We start from the raw sequence: 18,430 nt of genomic DNA, 5'->3' as shown, positions 1-18,430 counted from the left end.
GAGCTGGGAAGTGCTTAACAACCCCCACCTTTGGAAACCAAAATCTTCACTCGGTATAAATACCGTATCTGGGCTTCCCAGGTGGTGCTAGTGGTAAAGAACCTGCCTGCCAGTGCAGGAGATGCCTGAGACAAGGGTTTGATCCCCGGATCGGGAAGATCCCCTGGAGGAGGGCACGGTAACCCAGTCCAGCATTCTTGCCTGGAGAATCCCATGGACAGAGGAGCCTGGCGGGCTGCAGTCCATGGCGTTGCGAAAGAGCTGGTGACGACTGAGTGACTGAGCACACAGACACAATACTCTGTGCGTGACCAATTCCAAGCCACCAACACGATGTCAAAGATGCAATTGTGATGTCAACACGATTGAAAATACCTGAAAATTTAATAACTGGCTCTGAGGAGCCAGGGCAACCCATCTCCTAAGGAGAGAGACAGAGTGTTGTTTCAGGACAAAGGAAGCATAACCGAGGGAGGTGAAATGGGGGTGGGAGAGTAGGGGGTGGGGGAGTGGGGACAAGGTTCCCATCAGGATGGAGTCCTTGCCAAGTAAGTGCACGCCCGGGGATGCTGGTGCTGGCAGAACAGAAGTGGTGTTGCAACAGCTGCAGCAGGGAGGGCTAGTGGGAGACAGGGGTGTGGGGTTACAGTCCGGGGTGAGCGGCTGCCCCCCAGAATGTTGAGGAATCAGAGTTTGAGAGGCCAGCAAGGCAAATGCGTCATCTTCACTGACATTGAAAGAGGCCAAAAATGGTACACGAGTTGAGTGACCAAGCATGTCAGCAGTGGGCAGCTAAAGCCTTCAGGATGTGAGGCAAGTGTGTGAATGTGTGTGGTGGGTGGTGGGGTGGTTCTCTGGAAGTCTGTACATGACCGCCATCAGCGGGGGAGAAGGAGGAGGAGGAAGAGGAGGAGGGGGTTTGTGCAATAGAGAGGGAGAGATGTGGTCTGCGCATGGCCATGGTGACCCAGGAAAACCCAGCTTTGGCTTGTTGTCCTGAGCTCCCAGAGGTGAGACAGCAAAACAGCCCCCATTTCCAGGACAGCCATGGAACATTCTTGGGGTGAGCTGGGTGCTCCTAAAGGAATGGGATAGGGCTGCGGGGTTTGCTGATGGCAAAGTGGAGTGTCCTTGGAGTGGGGGAAGGGGTAGAAGGATGGAGTGGAGGTGGGGCTGGGATTGGGTCTGACTAGGGTGGCACAGAGCAGTCAGGGGTGTGCTTCTGGGCGAGCAGAGCCTTGGGTTTCTGGCAGTGGCTGTGTTAAGAATGAATTTGAGACATGTGCCCTCATTTGAGTACAACAAATTCCACACCAGTATGCCTTCAACATCATCAACAAGATGCCAGACTTGAGATCCCCTGAGACGTTGCCTGATTTAACCTCTAAGCAGGCTGACAGGCTCTCAAGCATCATTCAGCATCCCCCACTCATGGAGCGCTTAATTCCTTCACTTTGGACCTCCGGGGCTCTTGCCCAGGTTTCTGGCATACAGTTTAGATTTCTTGGCCCAGCACTCCTGCCTTAGAGAGTTTTTCCTTCTGAAATTTAACTTCAAATATCTTTCGTGTGTCCTCTTTAGTGTTCTTCTGCTAACCCTATCCATTTGTGATGTGTTAAAACTGTTTCTCTGATGGGATTCCTTTTCCCTCAGTTGACAGATTAACTCAAATCATACTTCTTCCAAGGGGATTTCGTTTGATTCCTCAAACTTTTCTTTTGAACAAAAGGGAGGTTTAAAAACAATAACCAGATGGAACCTTCCTACACTGTTGGTGAGAATGTAAATGTGTACAATCACTAGGGAGAACAGTAATGGAATTTCCTTTAAAAAAAACGAAAATAGAACTACCATATGATCTAACAGTCCTGCTCCTGGGCATATATCTAAAGGAAGACATAATTTGAAAAGATACATGAACCCTAATGTTCATGGCAACACTATTTACAATAGCTGAGACATGGAGACAACCTAAATGTCCATCAACAGAGGAATGGATAAGAAAAATGTGATTCACATACACAATGGAATAGTACTCAGCCCTATAAAGAACAATATAATGCCAATTGCAGCAGCATGGATGGACCTAGAGATTACCACGGTAAGTCAGATAGAGACAAGTATCATATGACATCACTTACATGCGGACTCTAAAAATACACTAAAAAGACAAGTGATACGAATGCACTTATTTACAACAGAGAAATAGACTCACAGACATAGAAAACAAACTACAGTTACCAAAGGGGAAGTGGGGGGTAGAATAAATTAGGAAATTAGGATGAACACACATGCACTGCTGCATACAAAATAGATAATCAACAAGGGGCTACTGGATAGCACAGGGAACTATACTCAGTATTCTGTAATAACCTAAATAGCAAAAGAATCTGAAAAAGAATAGATAGATGTACTGGTTCCAAATAGGAAAAGGAGTACGTCAAGGCTGTATATTGTCACCCTGTTTATTTAACTTCTATGCAGAGTACATCATGAGAAATGCTGGGCTGGAAGAAGCACAAGCTGGAATCAAGATTGCCGGGAGAAATATCAATAACCTCAGATATGCAGATGATACCACCCTTATGGCAGAAAGTGAAGAGGAACTAAAAAGCCTCTTGATGAAGGTGAAAGAGGAGAGTGAAAAAGTTGGCTTAAAACTCAACATTCAGAAAACTAAGATCATGGCATCTGGTCCCATCACTTCATGGGAAATAGAGGGGGAAACAGCGTCAGACTTTATTTTTTGGGGCTCCAGAATCACTGCAGATGGTGATTGCAGCCATGAAATTAAAAGACATTTACTCCTTGGAAGGAAAGTTATGACCAACCTAGATAGCATATTCAAAAGCAGAGACATTACTTTGCCAACGAAGGTCCATCTAGTCAAGGCTATGGTTTTTCCAGTAGTCATGTATGGATGTGAGAGTTGGACTGTGAAGAAAGCTGAGCGCCGAAGAATTGATGCTTTTGAACTGTGGTGTTGGAGAAGACTCTTGAGAGTCCCTTGGACTGCAAGGAGATCCAACCAGTCCATTCTAAAGGAGATCTGGGTGTTCTTTGGAAGGAATGATGCTAAAGCTGAAACTCCAGTATTTTGGCCATCTCATGTGAAGAGTTGACTCATTGGAAAAGACTCTGATGCTGGGAAGGATTGGGGGCAGGAGGAGAAGGGGACAACAGAGGATGATTTGGCTGGATGGCATCACCAACTCGATGCACATGAGTTTGGATGAACTCCGGGAGTTGGTGATGGACGGGGAGGCCTGGCGTGCTGCAATTCATGGGGTTGCAAAGAGTCGGACACGACTGAGCGACTGAATTGAACTGAACTGACATGTATAACTGAATCACTTTGCTATACACCTGAAAGTAACACAACATTTTTAAATAAACTCTAGAATAAAATTAAACTATAGATTAAAAGTAAATTAAACCCAAAATCCAAAAATAAAATTAAATATAAAATAGAATAAAATCACGTACTGGTATTATTAGGGATATATACAGCAGTAGTCCTGCTGTTTCTATATGTCCTTTAAAAGAGTACCAGAGGGAATTCATCCATCACAAGTATTTTTCTAGGACTTAGAAGTTTTGTTTTGTTATTTTGGTGGCACCATGCAGCCTGTGGTATCGTTCCCTGACCAGGGATTGAACCCAGGCCTTCAGCTGTGAGAGCACTGAGTCTTAACCACCAGACCGCCAGGGAATTCTAGGACTTCGAAGACCCTTAGTAGTCAACCAAATATGATAATGCAATCTGTTTGTTGCACTAGTGTAATTGGTAACACAGCTGCCAACTCCTATTTCAGAGGGAAAAGTATCACATTGTGACGAAGATAGCATTTCAAACACTCAATTTTATAACCTGGAATTTTCCATCTTAAAACCCAGCCTCGAGAAACAAGAGAAATGCTATGTTGGGTTCCTGTTTTCCAGGGTGACGGCATTCAGTGGAGTAACAGTATAAATGAGAAATTCAACAAGGTTACAGGAACTGCTAATAGAAAGTTACAGGAACTGCTGATAGAAAGAAACTGCTGAGTCAGAGTCAATTCATGTGGGTGTCACCAGCATTAACTTTTAGTTTTACATTCCTTCACCACAGAGTGTCCTCTGATGAAATTCTCCATGTGCTTTCGAATTTGTTTTTTTAAAAAAGGAAACCAGGTTCCCCAACCATTCTGTAGAAGGTGTCCAACCATCAGAGAATAATCATTTTAAATAAAGCGACTTCCTGACCCCACTTGACCATATTCAGAAATCTCAGCCTGAGAGATAAAGTATTTCTGTCTGGAGTAGACTGATTCCTTTGTTTTGATAGTGTTTGAGGTCTACAACCTAAGCCTGTTTTTGTTTTTGTTTTTAATTATTTTTTTGGCTGCACTGGGTCTTAGTTGCAGCATATGGGATCTAGTTCCCTGACCAAGGATTGAACCCAGTCCCTCTGCATTGGGAGCCTACAGTCTTAACCACTGGACCACCAGGGAAGTCCCTAAGCTTGTTTTGATGATCCATTTTGCTGTTTATATTTATTGTCTACACCATCAATGTTTTAGGGGAATCCATGTAAATAAATTATAAGTAGTTGCAAAGGTCCATCTAGTCAAGGCTATGGTTTTTCCAGTGGTCATGTATTGTTGTGAGAGTTGGACTGTGAAGAGGGCTGAGCGCCGAAGAGTTGATACTTTTGAACTGTGGTATTGGAGAAGACTCTTGAGGGTCCCTTGGACTGCAAGGAGATCCAACCAGTTAATTCTGAAGGAGATCAGCCCTGGGATTTCTTTGGAGGGAATGATGCTAAAGCTGAAACTCCAGTACTTTTGGCCACCTCATGCGAAGAGTTGACTCATTGGAAAAGACTCTGATGCTGGGAGGGATTGGGTGCAGGAGGAGAAGGGGACGACGGAGGATGAGATGGCTGGATGGCATCACTGACTCTATGGACCTGAGTCTGAGCGAACTCCAGGAGTTAGTGATGGACTGGGAGGCCCAGCGTGCCGCGATTCATGGGCTCACAAAGAGTTGGACACGACTGAGCAACTGAACTGAACTGAACTGAACTGAATGCAAGATGCATGTGATAAGATATAAGGAAGACCCCAAACAGTGTGGGGAGTTACAGAAAGGAGCACTTTTGTTTGATATTGGAGTGTAACAATGTGGTGTTAGTTTCAGAGGTACAGCCAAGTGATTCAGTTATACATATACATGTATCTAGGCATGCGTGCCCAGTCAGGCAGTCGTGTCTGACTCTTTGCAACCCGATTGACTGCAACCTGCCAGGCTCTTCTGGCTTTTCCAGGCAAGAATACTGGAGAGGGTTGCTGTGCCCTCCTCCAGGGGGTCTTCCTGACTCAGAGATCGAACCCGTGTCTCTTATGCCTCCTGCCTTGGCAGGTGGGTTCTCTTTACCACTAGCACCACCCAGGAAGCTCCCCATACATCTATCTATTCTTTTTCAAATTCTTTTCTCATTTAGGTTATTACACTGTGTTGCGCAGAGTTCCCTGCGCTATACACTGAGTCCTTGTTATCTATTTTATTTTTTTAAAAGCTTTTTTGATGTGGATCATTTTTAGAGTCTTTATTGAATTTGTTACCATATTGCTTCTGTTTTATTTTTTGGTTTCTTGGCCCCAGGGCATGTGGGATCTTAAATCCCCAAGCAGGGATCAAATCTGCACTCCCTGCATTAACCGCTAGACCACCAGGGAAGTCTCAGTTAGCTATTTGAAATATAGCGATATATATGTGACAGTCTCCAAAAAGGTGGTGGGAAGAGCAGCGAAGGCAGAGGAATTAGTGAAAACAAAGATGTGTGGCATGTTTGGGAAACACCAAGTAGATTTGCCTTGGGAAGAACACGGGATGCAGAAAGAATAAAGACTAGTTTACAGTCAGACTCGTGTGGATACCAGGCTAAGCAATATGGTCTCTGTGAGAAAGGCGATGCGGACCAGTTTTAAGTTGAAGGTATACGATGCTCTCAGAGGTCAAATCCCCCAGTGTGTGTCAGATGGTCTGAAGTGGTGCAGGGCCGTCAGCTGACACGGCATGTGTCTCATGTGTAAGATCTTTTCTATTGTTATTTCACTGTAATTATTAATATCATTATCATCATCTTTCACAGTCATTTATTATATGCCCACATGTGCCAGGAACACTTGTCAAACCTTGAGGGTCAAGACAGAATGTAAGAGAGTGGATAATCTCATTGGAGTCATCAGATAATAAGCAAGAGTGAGGAGGGAGATTTTCATATGAATAAATTGTACTATGAAAATCAAAGGACTTCCCTGGTGATCCAGTGGTTAAAAATCTGCCTTCCAATGCAGGGGACATGGGTTCAAGCCTTGGTCAGGGAATTAAGATCCCATATCATTGGAAAAGACTGATGCTGGGAAAGATTGAGAGAGAAGAGGGCGACAGAGGATGAGAGAGTTGGATGGCATCACCAACTCAATGGACATGAGTTTGAGCAAACTCCGGGAGACAGTGAAGGACAGGGAAGCTTGGTGTGCTGCAGTCCATGGGGTTGCAAAGAGTCGGACCCAACTGAGTGACTGAACAACAAAATTCAGGGGGAAGGGAGGGGTGCAGCTAAGCCCATGAAGGCAACTACTGAGGCCACGTGCTCTGGAGCTTGCTTGACACACTAGAGAGAATCCCCTGTGGCTTGATGAAGACTGGACGTAGCCAAGAATATCCTTCCCTTTCGGGAACAGGGTTGGTTAGGCTATGGATAACACCATGGATAACAGCTAAAACTGCTGAGTCAAGTATTGGGTTGGCCAAAAAAGTTCTTTAGGGTTTTTTCCATGTGATCTTACAGATCAATGCATTTTTTTAAAAACCCAGTACATTAAAAAAAAAAAAAAAATCTTCTTAAAAGCTCAGATACCCTAGAAGGAATTTTCTAGGTTGAACTCTATAAGAAAGTGGAGCTTGAAGAAATTCAGAGACTCTCACAGCTGCTGTTGCCAAAAAACAAAGGCAAACCAGAAGAACTTGAATTTGGGAATTGAGGGCCTAGGGCATAGAAGGCAACATCTTAGTTTCTCAAATTGGTGTCCTCCTCACACCAAGTGGGAATTAGGATATGAGTCAGTGTAAGTGGAAGGTTCAACCACCAGTAAGCCTTCCCACACCCCTGTCTGAGACCTCATCTCTACCCAAACCCCTAGAGGACTCAGTCCCTTTTCAAACATGCAATTAACTTTTTCTAGAAAGTTCTTCTGAACCTTGAAGATCAGAAAGACTATCTGAAGTGAACTACCAAGTTTCAGTTATTCAAATTCTCGGATCTATTCAGAGTGCTTTGTGGATAGGGAAACTGAGCAGGACCTTGGAGTGCTCCTGGGCACAAAAGTCTTTCTGTGCCCAGAGCGCTCCACCCCCGCACACAATTTTTTTGATTGCAGGAAATAGGCTTCATTCCACCTCTGTGACCTTCCCTGGGTTCCAAAGGGCGGGTTCAAACAGTTGCTAATCAGGGGAGGGAGGGGCTTTGAGGAGCAATCAAAAGACAATAGTGTAGCCTTTGGGTAGGGTCCTGGTTCCCCCTCAAGGGATAGACATAACGATATCTTTGAGCTGCTTTACAGATACTAAAACTCCCTCGAGGTGAAAGAAGGTTAACTGCGTGCTGCCCACAAGCACGCAGACCCCAGACAGGCTGGAACCAGGTTGATGACGCCTACTCCCACTAGTAGTAGTACTAGACACTCAGTCATGTCCAGTTTTTTGCAACCCCATAGCCTGTAGCCCTCCAGGCTCCTCTGTCCATGGGATTCTCTAAGCAAAAATACGTATTTCCTCCTCCAAGGGACCTTCCCAATGATACATAAAGGAGACTTCATCAATGTGCATTAGAGGATACCCCAGGTTAACTTGTTATAAAAAAGTATCTCTTGAGTCTTTAAATTCTATACCTCTGGTGGGCAGATTGTTTGTTTCTTTATTTAGGTTTTAAGGTGAATGACCTGGGGCTATTTGTTTCCATCAACCTGACTGTGACTCTAAAGGCGCAGTTGAAATGCCTATTTTTCTTGCCATCCTCAGAAGAGATTGCTGCACATCTACTCTATGATTCTCATTCTTTTCAGCTTACAATACAAATAACTTATTATTGTTTTGCAACCGATGTCTTATAATAAAGCAGTGCTGAAAAATTAAATAGAAGAAAGTTCAGTTGCCATATAGGCTATGAAAATGATTTGCTGGTGGTGATTTTAAAGCTTGGTTCCAAATAGATTTACGAAGAAGGGCACTTGGAAGACGTGGTTCAAATTTTCCTATTTAACGTATCTTGAAATTACAGGCTTGTTAGGGGAAGCACACTGACTGCAACTGCCCACCCTGGCCAGGCACCATAGTAACCATTTGCATGAGCTGTTTTATGACAGGAGGTCCTGGTAAGGAACACGGGACTAATAGGCCACCACCAACGAGAAGATTTTGGCAAAGGTCAAAAGGAGATACCACATGTCTGAACACCTTCCATAATCCTTCTCGCTGGCATCCATATTGGCTGAACAAGGCATGTACCACCAGGAAGGACTCTGAGTGAGAATGATTGGCTAAAGACAATCCAGAAACTAATCCCATCACCATAAAACCTGAGACTTGTGGCAGAGCTGTTATCTACTACTCTCCACCCGGGCACCCTTGCTCAATAAAATCTCTTGCTTTGTCAGCACATGTGTCTCCTCGGACAATTTATTTCTGAGTGTTAGACAAGAGCCCAGTTTTGGGCTCTGGAAGGGGTCCCCCTTCCTGCACAGGCTCACTTTCCCTAAAATTTCAAAAAGCATAGAGCTTAGGCTCTCAAGGTTATAGCAGTGATAAAAGCTTTCATAGTCATTTCTAAAAAGCAACGCTTCATAGTTTTCTCTCTCCAGTGGTTCTCTAATATACTTGCAGAAGGAAGGCAATGGAAAACCAAGAATAAAAATAGTTGAGCTCTCCACAATTAGGTTTTCTGTCTACTTTACCTGTTCAAAGAAAAGAGGAGACACCATCTTGCAAAAGAGGCTTCATAGACAACGGGGCTTCTCCAGTGACTCCCATTACCCCACCACCAAACAGCCAGAAGAATATCCACAAGCTGATCATGCTCTGCTCTTCAAAACCAGGACTGTAAAATTCTTCACTACCCCCTCTTCCTGTCGGGACAAAAAGTTTTGAAGGAATTAGCCCACTGTGGCCCCCTTTGCCTGGTGAAGCAATTAAGCTATTCTTTTCTACTTCACCCCAAACTCTGTCTCTGAGATTCAGTTAGGTACCTGGGTACAGAGGCTGAATTGCAGCTACAATAGGCAGGAGAAAACTCCACTGGAGACAATTGGAGGGCATGGCAACCCACTCCAGTATTCTTGCCTGGAGAATGCCCTGGACAGAGGAGCCTGGTGGGCTACAGTCCACAGGGTCGCAAAGAGTTGGACACAACTGAAGTGACTTAGCATGCTCTACTGTAATGAGTAACAGACTTTATTTTCTTGGGCTCCAGAATGACTGTGAACGGTGACTGAAGCTGTGAATTAAAAGACGCTTGCTTCTTGGAAGGAAAGCTATGACAGACCTAGACAACATATTCAAAAGCAGAGACATCTTTGCTGACAAAGGTCCATATAGTCAAAGCTATGGCTTTTCCAGTAGTCATGTATGGATGTGAGAGCTGAACCATAAAGAAGGCTGAGCACCAAAGAATTGATGCTTTTGAATCCAAGTGCTGGAGAAGACTCTTAAGAGTCTCTTGGACTGCAAGGAGATCAAACCAGTCAATCCTAAAGGAAATCAACCCTGAATATTCATTAGAGGGACTGATGCTGAAGTTGAAGCTCCATCATTTTGGCCACCTGATACAGAGTTGACTCATGGAAAAAGACCCTGATGCTGGGAAAGATTGAGGGCAGGAGGAAAAGGGGGTGGCTGAGAATGAGATGGTGGGATGGCATCAGTGACTCAGTGGACATGGGTTTGAGCAAACTGCAGGAGATAGAGAAGGACAGGGAAGTCTAGTGGGCTACAGTCCACGGGGTCACAAAGAGTCAGACAAGATTTAGCAACTAAACATCACACCAGCATGTAACCTTAGAAGACCTACTCTATCCTAACAAGTACAAAACCAAACACACTGAAAAATCAAGCACTCTTCTTAAATCTGAAGGAGAAGTGAGAACTCAGGGAAACTGCTAACCTCCCCAAAGTGGAAAGATACACAAGCAGACACAGAGAATCACAACTCATGAGAGCAGAACTCCCTTGTCACCCTAGATTTCCTTGGGAACCAGTGCTGGGGTGGAAATCACAGAACATCCCAGCCATGACAAGACATGGGAGAAGAGGGAGTCAGGCAGAAGACGAAAATGGAAAATATCCTTAGGGCCATACTTCACTTGGTACCGGTCCAGCTGGGAGAAAATTACTGCTGAACTTGACCAGTGCCCCCAACCCTCCCTGACTCTGCACACCAGTCAGAGGAGTGAATAATGGTGTATCTTCAGAACCCTTTCTAAGTAGGCCGCTCCCATGGATAAAGGAAAAGACCACATGAAAGCATCTTCTTCAGACTGCCTCCCAGAGTAGCCGCCTCTGGCAGAGTAACTGACCAGAGAGGTCAGGGCCATCAGTCTCCACCCCTTTGCCTGATCTTGTCTCCTCTGCAGCAACCTCAGTTGGAACTAAGAAACACAGCAGTGGCCTTGATCTCTGAAAACACCTGAAGCCTCTGTTTCTATTCTTCTCTCCATAGCTGGGCTCCCTTCATGCTCAGACCCCAGCCATTGCCACCCAGGCAGGTTAGACACCCTGCCTCAACATAGTTCACGACATGGGAACTTGATCTAGACCAACACATGATCTCCAGCCAGTAGGGTTTTGGCCAGATCCCAAGAGAGAAAGAAACTCATATTCTAAGCTGAGGCTAATTGTTCCCATATTATTTTGCACTTCCCTGTGACATCAGCCTAGTGCATGCTTGAGGCAGGATAAGGCTGAGTTAGAGAGACTGTTAAAACAAAGCCGGCCTCTGCCATTTACAAGAAAGATGAAAGCCAAGGTCTGCAGAGCAGAAAGGTGGGGGATCGGTCATCAAGCTATTTTCTGGTTCTGAGAAGGGTGAACCCTAGTGATGCTGCTCCCTGAGAAATTTGTTGTTGTTCATTGGCTAAGTTGGCTCTTTGCGACCTCATGGACTGCAGCATGCCAGGCTTCCTTGTCTTCTACTATCTCCCAGAGTTTGCTCAAACTCAAGTCCATTGAGTCAATGATGTCATCCAACCATCTCATCCTCTGTCACCCCCTTCTCCTCAATCTTTCCCAGCATCAGGGTCTTTTCCAGTGAACTGGCTCTTCACATCAGGTGGCTAAAGTATCGGAGCTTCAGCTTCAGCATCAGTCCTGTTAATGAATATTCAGGGTTGATTTCCTTTAGGATTTACTGGCTTGATTTCTCTGCTGTCCAAGGTATTCTCAAGAGTCTTCTCCAGCACCACAGTTTGAAACCTTAAGTTCTTTATTGTCCAACTCTCACATCTGTACATGAATACTGGAAAAACCATAGCTTTGACTATACGGACCTTGGTGGCAAAAGGAGAAATTAATGCTTTCTTTTCTTCATGCTCACAGTTGAGCCTTGTGAAAAGTCAACTAATGTCAACGCTTTTCTGTTAGAGGCAAATTTTCAAATTCCCAGGAAAAATATTTGAGGATGTTAAAATCTTTGGGAAATATACAGAAAGAGTGAGGGAAGGGTGAGCCAAAAATGCCACCCACTCCTAAGAGTTTTTAAACAAGATTCAGGAAGAGATTTCAATGTACAGTGTTTAAAACATATGGTTCTTATTTGAAACATAATTAGAAATGTATCTTAGTATATAAGGCATTTTGAAAGCCGAGAGGAAGGACATTTCTGGGTGACCAAATGTATGATGTCAGAATCATGGCATGAAGAGGAATACCAAAGACACTTTGGCAATATTTTGAGAGGTTTGCTTTTTCATGTTGTTTCACTTTTTTAAAGTGAAAAGTTGTTAGCTGGTGATGCCATCCAACCATCTCATCCTCTGCCACCCCCTTCTCCTCCTGCCCTCAATCTTTCCCAGCATCAGGTCTTTTCCAATGAATCAACTCTTCACATAAGGCAGCCAAAGTATTGAAGTATTTGGGTATTTGATTAGAGAACAACAAAAGGAAATAAATGGTCACTGTTTGGCTCTTGGTCCAAGCTCACTTACCTGGCTGTCCGTGGCCAACTTGTAAAGTCCTGGCATCTAGACCTATTTTGTTAGAAACCCTGGGGGCCAGACCGAGGGATCAGTGTGATGCTAATTGTGCAGCCAAGGTTGGGAACCACTGTCATCAAGTCTGCAACATCAGGAGGGAGAGAAACCGCACCCAGCACCCCGCCCCCTCGCCCCAGTGACAAAGTATTTCCCAGGCTTTTGTACTCAGACCAGGAGTAACATCTCAAAGTGCACTTGGGGCAGCCAAGTATAGTTTGGTTTTTCGAGATAGTAAAAACAACAATGATCATTGCTTATCTGAGTCATTTCCTGAAACATGGGACATTTTAATATAAAAATAGCAGACAGGAGGGGACTTCCCCGGTGGTCCAGTGGTAAACAATCTGCCTTGCAGTGCAGGGAAATGGGTTTGATCCCTGGTTGGGGAACTAAGGTGCCTCAGAGAAACTAAGCCCTTGAGCCACCACAAAAGATTCCTCGTGACTCAACAAAGATCCTGAGTGCCACAACTAAGACCTGACTCTGTCAAATTAAAAAAAAAAAAAAGTAGAAAGGACATTACCATCAGAGTATTAAAAATCTGATTACATGTGTATACATAAACACATACCTATATATCTGCTTATGTGTGTATGTTTACATGTAGATTTCACCACACAGGTGAGAAGAGTTTCACTAAGAAGAATTCTCACTAAGGAACTGAGAAGAGTTAAGAGGAGTTCTCCGAATGCCGGGCTTGGGTATCAGCTCAGGTTCTGTGTGCAACACATCTACAGGAAGCTGACATCGCGTGCGTATGTACTACACACCAAGCCCTGGTCTACTTGGTTTACACGTATTAAATAATTTCATTCTCACCACCCTAAAACAATAGGCACTGTTCTTAAATTCATTTTTCAGGTAAGAAAGTCATCATATCAGGTGAAGCAATTTGCTCTGGGTTGCACAGTAAGTGATGGAGTCTGACTCTGAACTCAGGTACTCAGATTTCAGAGCTCCACGTTCTCAATCACTTTACTCCACACGTTGCTGTCTCTTCGTGTATTGTACTATCAGGCAAACATTTATTAAGCAACGACTACATGCTTGGCACCATGAGGACTTCCAGGTATACAGAGAATAAGGGGAGGATTAAAATCTAGGTGCTTGGTACCTAGGTGTGCAGATGTACTGTGCTCAGTCGTGCCAGACTCTTTGCAACCCCATGGGCTGTAGCCTGCCAGGCTCCTCTGTCCATGGGGTTCTCCAGGCAAGAATACTGGAGTGGGTTGCCATTTCCTTCTCCAGGGGACCTTACTGGCCCAGGGATCAAACCCAGGTGTCCTGCATTGGCCGGCAGATTCTTTACGGTCGGGCCACAGGTGTGTTGGGGACACACTTATTTCTGTTCTTCACATTTACCCAGAAGGAAGGGGCTTCCCCCTACACTTTCCAGGAAGGAGATGAAGGAAGAGGCCTGTTTGACTTCTCTCCATCCCCCTACCCATTGCAGGGAAGGAGTGGCTGGAGGTGGTTTATCAGATTGTCCGTGATTTGGAAGGAGAAACCTGGTTGGGCAAGCAGCGGGTTTTCCAGGCCAGGCTCTCCTCCCAGAGAGGGCAAGGTCTGCATTGTTCAAAGGGGCAATCTGACTCAGTCACTACCCTCCTGGAAGCCCGAGTGGCCCCTCGGCTCCTGGGGAGCCTGGCCCCATGCCTGATCTCAACCGCAGCTGGGCTCTGGGCACTGGAAAGAACATCTCGGGGTGATTAAGGTTCTATCTCCCTGCATGGTCATCAAGTAGAACTTAGTTTGTATTAGAGGATCTGCACTGAAATTTCAGGACCAGGCATCAGTGCCAACATCCTCACACCCCCAAGGGTTGCCAAAGGCCAGGAATCTCGTGTGTAACACGTGAGTACCTGGAAAGGTAAACCAGGAGGCTGGGGAGCCCAAGCAGGGTTCCGAACCTAGACTGGGGGATAGGGTGCATGAGCTGAGTCCTGAAGGACCACAGGCGTTTTAGACTTTGAGCAGCGGGGTGGGGGTGGTAGGACACGCCACACAGCGTGAGAGCCAATGCACAGGCAGGAGAGGATGGAAGACCATCCAGAATGACCAGAGCACAGAGCATTCACAGCAGAGAGGTAGGGAGTGAGCCTGGACGGGGAGGCAGGGACAGAGTCGTGCAAAGCCTGGAACGCCTGGAAGTGCCTTGTGTCTTTCAGCCTGAAGGCAGAGAGGAGGCTTGCAGAGGGTTTGAAGCAGGAAGTGAAATGATCCCTTCGACATTCGGAAAAGATGGCTCCAGCAAGAGTGTGGCGAGCTGCTCCCAGCACTGGACCTGCTGGGAGGCTGGAACAATGCCCTGGCCAAAAATGATGAGGTCTGGAAAGGAGGGAGATGGCTGTGAGGACACAGATGGAGATTCAAAGAGGTGCCCATGGGTCGTCATGACTGATCAGCTATGGAGATCTGGGGGAAAGGAGACTTAGAGACTGAGGGTATGCAGGTACAATCCTCAAGACGGGGAATCCAAGGACATTGGGAAGAGGATGGCAGTCATCTGCAGCCAAGTGCATTCTAGAAAGTGCAAGTGTTGGGTGCTCAGTTGTGTCACTCTTTGCAACCCCATGGGCTGTAGCCTGCCAGGCTCCTCTGTCCATGGGGTTCTCCAGGCAAGAATATTGGCATGGGTTGCCATTTCCTTAAATGGGAACTTACTGGCCCAGGGATCAAACCCAGGTCTCCTGCACTGGCTGAAATATTCTTTACGGTCAGGCCACAGGTGTGTTGAGGACACACTTAGTTCTGTTCTTCACATTTCACCGGAAGGGAGGGCCTTCTCCCTCCACTTTCCAGGGAGGAGATGAAGGAAGAGGCCTGTTTGACTTCTCTCCATCCCCCTACCCATTGCTCAGAAGGAGTGGCATGAGGTAGTTTACCAGATTGTAGGTGATTTGGATGGAGAAGGCGATAGCACCCCACTCCAGTACTCTTGCCTGGAGAATCCCATGGATGGAGGAGCCTGGTATGCTACAGTCCATGGGGTTGTGAAGTCGGACATGACCTTGTGACTTAACTTCCACTTTTCACTTTCATGCATTGGAGAAGGAAATGGCAACCCACTCCAGTGTTCTTGCCTGGAGAATCCCAGGGATAGGGGAGCCTGGTAGGCTGCCATCTATGGGGTCACACAGAGTCGGACATGACTGACGCGACTTAGCAGCAGCAGCAGCAGGTGATTTGGAAGGAGAAACCTGGTTGGGCAAGCAGCGGGTTTCCCAGGCCAGGCTCTCCTCCCAGAAAGGGCAAGGTCCACATTGTTCCAAGGGGCAATCTGACTCAGTCACTGCCATCCTGCAAGCCCGAGTGGCCTCTCGGCTTCTGGGGAGCCTGGCCCCATGCCTGGTCTCTGTTGCAGCTGGGCTTTCGGGCACTGGCAGCAACACCTGGTGGTGATTAAGGGTCCGTCTCCCTAGATGGTCATCAAGTAGAACTTAGTTGGTACTGGGGGTCTGCACTGAAAACACAGGACCAGGCATCGGTGCCAACATCCTCATACCCACAAGGGTTGCCAGGAATCTCGTGTGTAACACGTGAGTACCTGGAAAGGCAAACCAGGAGGCTGGGGAGCCCGGAGCAGAGGTTCCCAACCTAAACTGGGGGATAGGGTGCATGAGCTGAGTCCTGAAGGACCATAGGCGTTTTAGACTTTGAGCAGCGGGGTAGGGGTGGTAGGACACGCCACACAGGGTGAGAGCCAATGCACAGGCAGGAGAGGATGGAAGACCATCTAGAATGAGCAGAGCACAGAGCATTCACAGCAGAGAGGTAGGGGGTGAGCCTGGACGGGGAGGCAGGGACAGAGTCATGCAACGCTTGGAAGCGCCTTGTGTTTTTCACCCTGAAGGCAGAGAGGAGGCTTGCAGAGGGTTTGAAGCAGGAAGTGAAATGATCCCTTTGACATTTGGACAAGATGGCTCCAGCAAGAGTGTGGTGAGCTGCTTCCAGGACTGGACCTGCTGGGAGGCTGGAACAAACCCCGGGAAAAAAATTATGAGATCTGGAAAGAAGGGAGATGGCTATGAGGATGCAGACGGAGATTCAAAGAGGTGCCATGGGTCATCATGACTGATTAGCTATGGAGATCTGGGGGAAAGGAGACTTAGAGACTGAGGGTATGCAGGTACAATCCTCAAGACAGGGAATCCAAGGACATCAGGAAGAGAATGGCAGTCAACTGCACCCAGATTCTATCTAGAAAGTGCAAGTGTTGGGTAATCAGTTGTGTCAGACTCTTTGCAACCCCATGGGCTGTGGCCTGCCAGGCTCCTCTGTTCATGGGGTTCCCCAGGCAAGAACACCTGTGTGGGTTGCCATTTCCTTCTCCAGGGGACCTTACTGGCCCAGGGATCAAACCGAGGGATCCTGAAATGGCCGGCAAATTTTTTAGGGTTTGGGCCACAGCTGGGTTGGAGACACACTTAGTGCTGTTCTTCACATTTTGCTGGAAGGGAGGGCCTTCGCCCTCCACTTTCCAGGGAGGAGATGAAGGAAGAGGCCCATTTGACTTCTCTCCATTCCCCTACTCATTGCTGGGAAGGAGTTAACTTGTGGTTAACTAGATTGTCGGTGATTTGGAAGGAGAAACCTGGTTGGGCAAGCAGTGGATTTTCCAGGCCAAGCTCTCCTCCCAGAGAGGGCAAGGTCTGCATTGTTCGAAGGGGCAATCTGACTCAGTCACTGGCCTCCTGGAAGCCTGAGTGGCCTCTCGGCTCCCGGGGAGCCTGGCCCCATCCCTGGTCTCTGCCACAGCTGGGCTTGTGGGCACTGACGGTAATACCTGGGGGTGATTAAGGGTCTGTCTCCCTGGATGGTCATCAAGTAGAACTTAGTTGGTACTGGGGGTCTGCACTGAAAACACAGGACCGGGCGTCAGTGCCAAGATCCTCACACCCACAGGATTGCCAAAGGCCAGGAATCTCACGTGTAACACGTGAGTACCTGGAAAAGTAAACCAGGAGGCTGGGGAGCCCGGAGCAGGGGTTCCCAACCTAGACTGCAGGATAGGGTGCATGAGCTGAGTACTGAGGGACCACAGGCGTTTTAGACTTTGAGCAGCGGGGTGGGGGTGGTAGGACACGCCACACAGCGTGAGAGCCAATGCACAGGCAGGAGAGGATGGAAGACCATCCAGAATGACCAGAGCACAGAGCATTCACAGCAGAGAGGTAGGGAGTGAGCCTGGACGGGGAGGCAGGGACAGAGTCGTGCAAAGCCTGGAACGCCTGGAAGTGCCTTGTGTCTTTCAGCCTGAAGGCAGAGAGGAGGCTTGCAGAGGGTTTGAAGCAGGAAGTGAAATGATCCCTTCGACATTCGGAAAAGATGGCTCCAGCAAGAGTGTGGCGAGCTGCTCCCAGCACTGGACCTGCTGGGAGGCTGGAACAATGCCCTGGCCAAAAATGATGAGGTCTGGAAAGGAGGGAGATGGCTGTGAGGACACAGATGGAGATTCAAAGAGGTGCCCATGGGTCGTCATGACTGATCAGCTATGGAGATCTGGGGGAAAGGAGACTTAGAGACTGAGGGTATGCAGGTACAATCCTCAAGACGGGGAATCCAAGGACATTGGGAAGAGGATGGCAGTCATCTGCAGCCAAGTGCATTCTAGAAAGTGCAAGTGTTGGGTGCTCAGTTGTGTCACTCTGCAACCCCATGGGCTGTAGCCTGCCAGGCTCCTCGGTCCATGGGGTTCTCCAGGCAAGAATACTGGAGTGGGTTGCCATTTCCTTCTCCAGCGGACTTTATTAGCCCAGGGATCAAACCGAGGTCTCCTGAAATGGACAGCATATTCTTTATGGTCTGGGCCACACGTGTGTTTGGGAAACACTTAGTGCTGTTCTTACATTTCCTTGGAAGGGAGGGCCTTCCCCCTCCACTTTCCAGGGAGGAGATGAAGGAAGAGGCCTGTTTGACTTCTCTCCATCCCCCTACCCATTGCTGGGAAGCAGTGACTTGAGGTGGTTTACCAGATTGTCGGTGATTTGGAAGGAGAAACCTGGTTGGGCAAGCAGCGGGTTTCCCAGGCCAAGCTCTCCTCCCAGAGAGGGCAAGGTCCGCATTTTTCCAAGGGTCAATCTGACTCAATCACTGCCCTCCTGGAAGCCTGAGTGGCCTCTCAGTTCCTGGGCTCCTCG

This window comes from Bos taurus, chromosome 12 (genome assembly GCF_002263795.3).
Source record: "Bos taurus isolate L1 Dominette 01449 registration number 42190680 breed Hereford chromosome 12, ARS-UCD2.0, whole genome shotgun sequence".
NCBI classification, from domain to species: Eukaryota; Metazoa; Chordata; class Mammalia; order Artiodactyla; family Bovidae; genus Bos; species Bos taurus.
Note: the sequence above shows the minus strand (reverse complement) of the source record.